Source organism: Anomaloglossus baeobatrachus, chromosome 11 (assembly GCF_048569485.1).
Source record: "Anomaloglossus baeobatrachus isolate aAnoBae1 chromosome 11, aAnoBae1.hap1, whole genome shotgun sequence".
In the NCBI taxonomy this organism is placed as follows: Eukaryota; Metazoa; Chordata; class Amphibia; order Anura; family Aromobatidae; genus Anomaloglossus; species Anomaloglossus baeobatrachus.
In genome coordinates this window covers 148665770-148674528 of record NC_134363.1, presented here as the reverse complement: position 1 = coordinate 148674528, position 8759 = coordinate 148665770, and positions in this window count along the sequence as shown.

Sequence of the window (8759 nt, the reverse complement as noted above, 5' to 3'; positions counted from 1 at the left end):
TATTTGGGGCTGATATCCAGAAGTGTGGGTGGCGCGGATAACGTTGTTTGGGACAATGTGTGAGGAAGGCCCGGTGGAGTATTTGGTGGGGGTGTTGGCAGTGGTGATTAACGGTTTTCAGGCTGCTAGGCCGGCGTCAGCAGTGGAGCAGAGGGTGGCGGCTGTGGCTGTCTTGTTGAGGATTAGATGTGGAGAGATGTTTTCGCAGGATCTTAGTGCGCGGCAGGCCTTGAAGGGTTTGGTCGTAAGGGTGTGAGGCAGCGGGATACAAGGGTTCGTCTCCGTTGTTTTGTGGAAGCGTTTGGTGAGTGATTTGTGGTGGCTATGTTCATCTGAGCACGAGCAGGTTTTGTTTCCCTTGTCCAAAACGGTTTGTGTTAGCCTTTTGGGAGGCTTTGAGATTGTGGGGTTGGTCAGCCCATCTACGGTTAGGAGCGGAGGTTGGATGTTGGAGGATGTGTCCGAGGTGGTGCAGTGGGTTGAGCGCCGGCTTTGTCGCTCACCGAATCAGATTAGGCGGGTGGTGAAGGTTGGTGTTGTTATACGCGGTCCCGGGTGCGGAATTTATGTTGTGAGGACGCCCAGGATCATTATTGTGTCGCGTTTGTTAAGGTACCATTTTGTGGCAGCGCTGCAGACTGGATTGCAGGTGGCGGGGGTGGGCGCCCGGAATACTACGGGTCGTCTTCCTTCTGGATTGGGCTTCCACGGAGGCCCCTCGGTGGGCTCAGAAAAGGGGTGGTGAGAAGTATTGGGAGGTGGGAGTCCTCTTGTTTCGGTGTTACGTTGGCCTCAGTTGTTATCGGGTTAAGGCCAATGGGGGCGTTTGAGTCTTTTGGGAGTGGAATGGGTTGGCGTAACAGGTTGGGGTTATCTGTGGGTTTATAACCTCTGGGTTTTGTGGTGAGGGTGTGCCTCATTTGGATATTTGGGCATTCGTTGGTTCTCGGGGCCTCGACGGTCTGAGGCTCGCCCAAATTTTGCCAGTGGGGTCTGGACGGGTCGATGGTACTGGTCCAGTGAGTGGGAGGCAGCGATTAGGTATCTCGAGAAGTTATTTATGAATGTTTTAAAAAAAAAAAAAAAAAAAATTTGTTGGTTTGTTGCATTGTGGAAGACATACCCGGGCTTAATCGTGGGGTAGTTTTTGATAGTGTGACCGGTTTGGAATGGCGTGTGGCTTGTGCGGTAGGCAGTATCAATCGAGCCTTTATTGGGGGGCGGCGCCTAAAGTTGGTGGCGCTGAACTGGTGGTTTTGGTGATGCGATGGGGGTGCATCTTAACGTTCTTGGTGCTGTTTGTGGACGCTGGGATTGCGTGGAGGTGTGGTACAAGCTTTTGGTGTGTGGCGGGTCCAGGCCACGTAAGGAGTCACGTGCCCTGTCCTGTGGCGGGGGGTAGGTCTGGTCCAGAGGCGGTTGAAGGCAATGGTAACTGGACAGAGAGACACCATCTTGGTATGGTGGCTCCAGGTTCCGGGATGTTGCAGGCACGGGGTTCTGCAAAGTTGGAGGGTTAATCCGTAGGTGATTAATACCTCATCTCTGGGTCGGTGTGTTGCGGCCAGGGATACTGGGGTGAGAAGTGGTTCCTGGACTGGGCCTACTCAGGGTTGTATATTTACTGTATTGGTTACTGTGTTACCTATTGTTATTTGTTGGGGTCGCCCGTTGGACGGCGCCCCCTTGTGTTAGTATGTAAATAATAGGTAATAAAGGCTGCTGTGGCCAATTTTAAACCAAGTCACATGCAGTTCGTGTATTATTTACAGATGGTATTGGTGGGTAACACACATACAGCACGACTGGAGAATCCTTCCTCAATGGTCAAGAAAGCCATGGAACCCATAGGGTGGAGGGGCGACATGACTAGAGGGAAGGGAAGGAGTGATGGGGTTAATGGAAACAGGAATGGTTTGTTTATAAGGCAGAATAGAGGGATTGGTGGGTAGGAGGAGTTCCCTGGAGGAAGAGGTGGGACAGTTGAGGGGTGTAAGTAAAGGACTTTGACTTACCCCCTCTCTCTTGACTTCCGGATATGGAACGATCCCCGCCCACCCTCCCTTGTGTTTAATACCGAGGGGAATTTTGTCTGGGTTGTTTCTTTGTCACAGCAGCGGGGGGTAGGTCTGGTCCAGAGGCGGTTGAAGGCAATGGTAACTGGACAGAGAGACACCATCTTGGTATGGTGGCTCCAGGTTCCGGGATGTTGCAGGCACGGGGTTCTGCAAAGTTGGAGGGTTAATCCGTAGGTGATTAATACCTCATCTCTGGGTCGGTGTGTTGCGGCCAGGGATACTGGGGTGAGAAGTGGTTCCTGGACTGGGCCTACTCAGGGTTGTATATTTACTGTATTGGTTACTGTGTTACCTATTGTTATTTGTTGGGGTCGCCCGTTGGACGGCGCCCCCTTGTGTTAGTATGTAAATAATAGGTAATAAAGGCTGCTGTGGCCAATTTTAAACCAAGTCACATGCAGTTCGTGTATTATTTACAGATGGTATTGGTGGGTAACACACATACAGCACGACTGGAGAATCCTTCCTCAATGGTCATGCGGAAAATGTAGATCGTGCGATTATGGAGGACATGAAAATAAGCCACTGTTTGCTCTTGTGTATTTGTGTACTGGGCTCCGCAGCTGGTGGAGATGTTCAAATAGACACCTCTCAAATATGTGACTTGCTAATGATGTTTCAGGACTCCAATAGTTATTTCCAGTCGTTACCATAACCCTCAGATTGTTGTCATCCAAACTCTTAGGGGCACTTTGCACACTACGACATCGCAGCTGCGATGTCGGTGGGCTCAAATCGAAAGTGACGCACATCCGGCCTCGCTGTCAATATCGGAGTGTGTAAATTGTTTTTGATACGATTAACGAGCGCAAAAGCGTCGAAATCGTATCATCAGTGTAGTGTCGGTCTTTCCATAATTTCGGAAGGACCGATGTTACGATGTTGTTCCTCGTTCCTGTGGCAGCACACATCGCTGTGTGTGAAGCCGCAGGAGCGAGGAACATCTCCTACCTGCGTCCTGTGGCTCAGGCTGGCTATATGAAAGGAAGAAGGTGGGCGGGATGTTTACATCCCGCTCATCTCCACCCCTCCACTTCTATTGGCCGCCTGCCGTGTGACGTCGCTGTGACGCCGCACGACCCGCCCCCTTAGTAAGGAGGCGGTTCGCCGGCCAGAGCGACGTCGCAGGGCTGGTAAGTCCGTGTGAAGCTGCCGTAGCGAAATTGTTCGCTACGGCAGCTATAACACAATATCGTATGTGCGACGGGGGCGGGCACTATCGCGCTCGGCATCGCAAGCATCGGCTTGCGATGTCGTAGTGTGCAAAGTACCCCTTAACATCCATTCCTCCTGACCCCCATATACACGAACAATGGCTCGGCCAGGCATTTATGTATTCTTAATAGGAGGGAGGAGACAATGATGACTCCTCTGCAAGGTGTTTCCCACGTTGAAAACAAATGATTGGGCATGCTGAAGTCCAACATGTCCAGTTTCAATTTTCCACCACACTACATAAGCATTAGATGGTAATTTGGTCCCAAGGAGATCTACGAATTCAGCTGGAATTTGTATATGATATGTGAATTGACCTAAAGGCTTGAAAGGTTACAGGTTGATCCTAAGGGGTACTTTGCAAGCTGCGACATCGCTAGCCGATTGTAGCAATGCCGAGCGCGATCGCAGATATGATATCTTGTGATAGCTGCCGTAGTGAACATTATCGCTACGGCAGCTTCACACGCTCTTACCTGCCCTGCGACGTCGCTCTGGACGGCGACCTGCCTCCTTCATAAGGGGGGTGGTTGTGCAGCGTCACAGCGACGTCACACGGCATGCGGCCAATAGAAGCGGATGGGACGTAAACATCCCGCCCACCTCCTTCCTTCCTCATTGCAGGCGGGACGCAGGTAAGCTGATGTTCCTCGCTCCTGCAGCTTCACACACAGCGATGTGTACTGCCGCAGGAACGAGGAACAACATCGTACCGTCGCTGCAGCTACATTATAGAAATGTCGGACACTACACCGATGATATGATTACGACGCTTTTGCGCTTGATAATCGTATCATAAAGAATTTACACACTACGATATTGACAGCGACGCCGGATGTGCGTCACTTTCGATTTGACCCCACCGACATCGCACCTGCGATATCATAGTGTGCAAAGTACCCCTAAGGCTTGAAAGGTTACAGGTTGATCCTAAGACTGGCCCTCAGTGTTTCTAAGCTGAATGATCTGGAAAGTCTATAGACACAACATTGTCCTTCCCAAATGAGGTGAGACAGAAGAATGGTCTTGGTTCCTTACTATATGCCAGAGCTAGAAGTGATCCTAAGTATGGCTGCTGGGTCTTGTCTTCATAATCTAAAGCCAAAATTGTCTTTCCAAAAATGAGGTGAGACAGAAGAATGGTTTTGGTTCCTTACTGTCTGCCAGCGCTAGAAGTGTTGCTAAGTATGGCTGCTGGGTCTTGTCTTCATAATCTAAAGCCAAAATTGACTTTTCCAAAAATGAGGTGAGATGGTAGAATGGCCTTGGTTCCTTACTATATGGCTGCTAGGTCTTGTCTTCATAATGTAAAGTTAAAACTGTTTTTGCCAAATGAGGTGAGACAGAGGAATGGTCTTGGTTCATTACTATCTGCCAGCGCTAGAAGTGTTGCTAAGTATGGCTGCTGGGTCTTGTCTTCATAATCTATAGGCAAAATTGTCTTCTTCAACATGAGGTGAGACAGTAGAATGGCCCTGGTTCCTTACTATATGTCAGTGCTCTAAGTGTTGCTAAGTGTGGCTGCCAGGTTTTATCTTTACTGCTTGCCTGCTCTAGAAGTGTTGCTAAGTATGGCTGCTGGGTCTTGTCTTCATAACCTAAAGCCTAAATTGTGTTTTCCAAAATGAGGTGTGACGGAAGAATGGTCTTGGTTCCTTACTATCTGCCAGTGCTAGAAGTGTTGCTAAGTATGGCGTCTGGGTCTTGTCTTCATAATCTGGAGCCCTGTTTCATTTATAAAAATTCACAGTCATAAAAATAACTTGAGTTTGGTGACAAGGTCCAAAGAGAGCCATTGCCAGCACCATAGGAATCTGTTCATGAAGATATCATGGCAATCTGGGTAGATCCACTCTACACTTGCTGAACTAACATTGGAGTAGACAAGGGGCGTACGGCCATTTTGTTGTCCACCTACACATGGATGTGGCATTCTGAAGAAGAACTTCAATACCAGTCTTCTCAATTAATGTCTATCAGTACTATGTTCTAACGGATCAATGTTTGTCCATATAAAGAGAATGATTCCTAGTACCCGTTCTTCCATTTACTGGTTCAAGTGTTTTGGTGAAGAATAGAGATGAGCAATTTCATATGTGCTGTCTTGGTCCGGCGTCCAGTTCTGTTCTCAGAGGCAGCTGGTCTTCACGCCTGTGCCTGGCATCTTTGATCCTGCATCTTGGGTGGCTCTGGTTCTTACCAGGCCCAACAACATCATGACATTGAGGTGCAATGTAAGGGGTACTTTGCACGCTGCAAAATCGCTAGCCGATGCTAGCGATACCGAGCGCTATAGTACCCGCCCCCGTCGCACATGCGATATCTTGTGATAGCTGCCGTAGCGAACTTTATCGCTACGGCAGCTTCACACGCACTTCCCTGCCCTGCGACGTCGCTCTGGCCGGCGACCCACCTCCTTACTAAGGGGGCGGATCGTGTGGCGTCACAGCGACGTCACACGGCAGGAGGCCAATAGAAGCGGAGATGAGCGGGACGTAAACATCCCGCCCACCTCCTTCTTTCCGCATAGCCGGTGGAGGCAGGTAAGGAGATGTTCCTCGCTCCTGCGGCTTCACACACAGCGATGTATGCTGCCGCAGGAACGAGGAACAACATCATTTCTCCTATTGGTGCGATATTATGAAAGTGACCGACGCTACACAGATCACCGATTTTCGACGCTTTTGCGATCGTTTATCGGCGCATCTATGCTTTACACGTTGCGACGTCGTTACCGGCGCCAGATGTGCGTCACTTTCGATATGACCCCGATGATATCGCAGTAGCGATGTCGCAACGTGCAAAATACCCCTTAAGCCTGCTTTACATGCTTCAATAGATCTTTCAATCCGTCGTCGGGGTCAAGTTGTAAGTGACGCACATCCGGCATCGTTCGTGACGTATTTGTGTGTGACACCTACGTGCGATCAAGATTGAACGCAAATACGTTGATCACATACACATCGTTCATTTCTCTGACATTGAACGTTTTATTGCACGAACCTAGTCAATTGAAACGTGTGACATCCCTCATACGATTTTGAAAATACAACTTTAAGGCCGGCTTCTCACTTGCGAGTTTCTCGCAGTAGAGCAAAGCGAGAAAATCTCGCATTGGAATCGGACACATGTTAGTGAATGATTCAGCTCGCATTTGCGTTTTTTTTTCTCAGTCCAAATCTGACTGAGAAAAAAATCGCAGCATGCTGTTTTTTTGCGAGTTTCTCTGCGAGTCTCTCCAATGCAAGTCTATGGGAGCGTGTAAATAATCGGATGTCACGGGACGGCACTCACACCATCCTAGTGACATCCGATTTTCTAAATACATTTCTTGCATCTTTCCTAAAACGCTGGAAACGAGTGATGTCTCACAATGTCTGTCAATCACTATTCTCTGTCAGTCGGTCTCTCCCTCTCGTTCTCTATTCTCTCTCTGTCGGTCGGTCACTATCTCTGTCTCTCTCTATCTGTCCATGTCGGTCTATCCCTCTCCCCCCCTCTCTCATACTCACCAATCCCCGATCACCAGCGCGGCGCTGCACGGCGTTCACACTGCTCCGGTGGCTTCTCCTCTTTTGAAAAAGCCGACCACTCATTATTCAATCTCGTATTCCCTGCTTTCCCCGCCCACCGGCGCCTATGATTGGTTGCAGTCAGACACGCCCCCACGATGAGTGACAGCTGTCTCACTGCAACCAATAACTGCAGCCGGTGGGCGTGTCTATGCTGTGCAGTAAAATAAATAAATAATTTAAAAAAACGGCGTGCGGTCCCCCACAAATTTTAATACCAGCCAGATAAAGCCATACAGCTGAAGGATGGTATTCTCAGGATGGGGAGCCCCACGTTATGGGGAGCCCCCCAGCCTCACAATATCAGCCAGCAGCCACCCAGAATGGCCGCATCCATTAGATGCGAATGTTCTGGGACAGTACCCGGCTCATCCCGATTTGCCCTGGTGCGTTGGCAATCGGGGTAATAAGGAGTTAATGGCAGCCCATGGCTGCCAATAAGTCCTAGATTAATCATTGCAGGCGTCTATGAGACACCCGCAATGATTAACCTGTAAATTAAACTTAATAAACACACACAGTTAAAAAATCCTTTATTTGAAATAATAAACAAAAACAAAGACCTTCGTTCACCACTTTATTAAGTCCCCTAATAACCCATCCTTGTCCGACGTAATCCACGGATGTTCTGCGACGCTCTCAGCTCTGCTACATGAAGGTGACAGGAACTGCTGCAGAAGAACACCACCGCTCCTGTCAGCTCCACGCAGCAACTGAGGTGAGTATCGCGATCAGCTGATGATGTCAGTCAGGTTACTCGCGGCCACCGCTGGATCCTCCAACATTGACAGCAAGTCTCCCGAGTGACAGCGATCAAGTCACAGGTGAGTTGTGGTCACCAGGGGAGAATACAGCTAGCCGCGGGTAACCTGAGTGATGGCAGCGCTAATCGCGCTGTTCAATTCAGTCACTCAGGGGATTAGCGGTCAACGGTGAGTCCTTCACAGGTGACCGCTAATCAGGACGCGACACAGACAGAGCTGCGGCATGACAATGAAGTCGGGTGAAGTTCACCCAAGTTCATTCTGATCGTGCGGCTCTGTCTGTGTCTGCTGTCATCTGCCATTCAGCTCTGCTACATGGCTGTCTGTGTCTGCTGTCATCTGCCATTCAGCTCTGCTACATGGCTGTCTGTGTCTACTGTCAGCGGCCATGTAGCAGAGCTGAATGGCAGATGACATAGTAAAAACTGATCCCCTACGCATTACACACGCTTGGCAAGTCATTAAATAAAAAAAAAAGAGTGCCCAATGAATACGTCAGAGAACACATGATCTAAAAGATCGCACACAATATTGATCAATTTAACATAGACTACTAACGCACGTGTGACAGCAAATGAACGACCTACGTGCGATCTCATTAGATCACATATGCGACCTGGTCACATCGTATACGAGATCGCACACCTAATTGTAAGGTGTAAAGCAGGTTTTAGTCATGAAAAACACGAGGATCAGTGACTCAGATCATGTAAAGTCATAACTTTGCAGGGTGTTGTAAGCACCAAAGGTGAATAGCAGAAACTGCAGAAACTCCACAATTGGACCATAAGATAATGGGCATGCTGAGGATTGAAAATCCTTAAAGTATAGCCAAATCAGCAACACAATTGTTCTGTGACATGTGAAAGGACATTTCACAATCCCATTCATTCATGTTGTGTCACACAGAGGTTTGCAGAAACTTCGCTGACTGTCATGGTGGGGTTGGGCTCTGTTCAGATTCTGATACTCCACTTGATGGTTTCTCAAGTGTCTGGGATCAACACAGGCAGACTCGGGCGACGACCTGCTGTGTATTAATTCATAGGCAGGCTAGCAAGAGTCACTCTCTGTTGGTCTGCTTGCTGCTTTGATTACATGTTGTGGGGAGACCTATCACATCTGCTCCC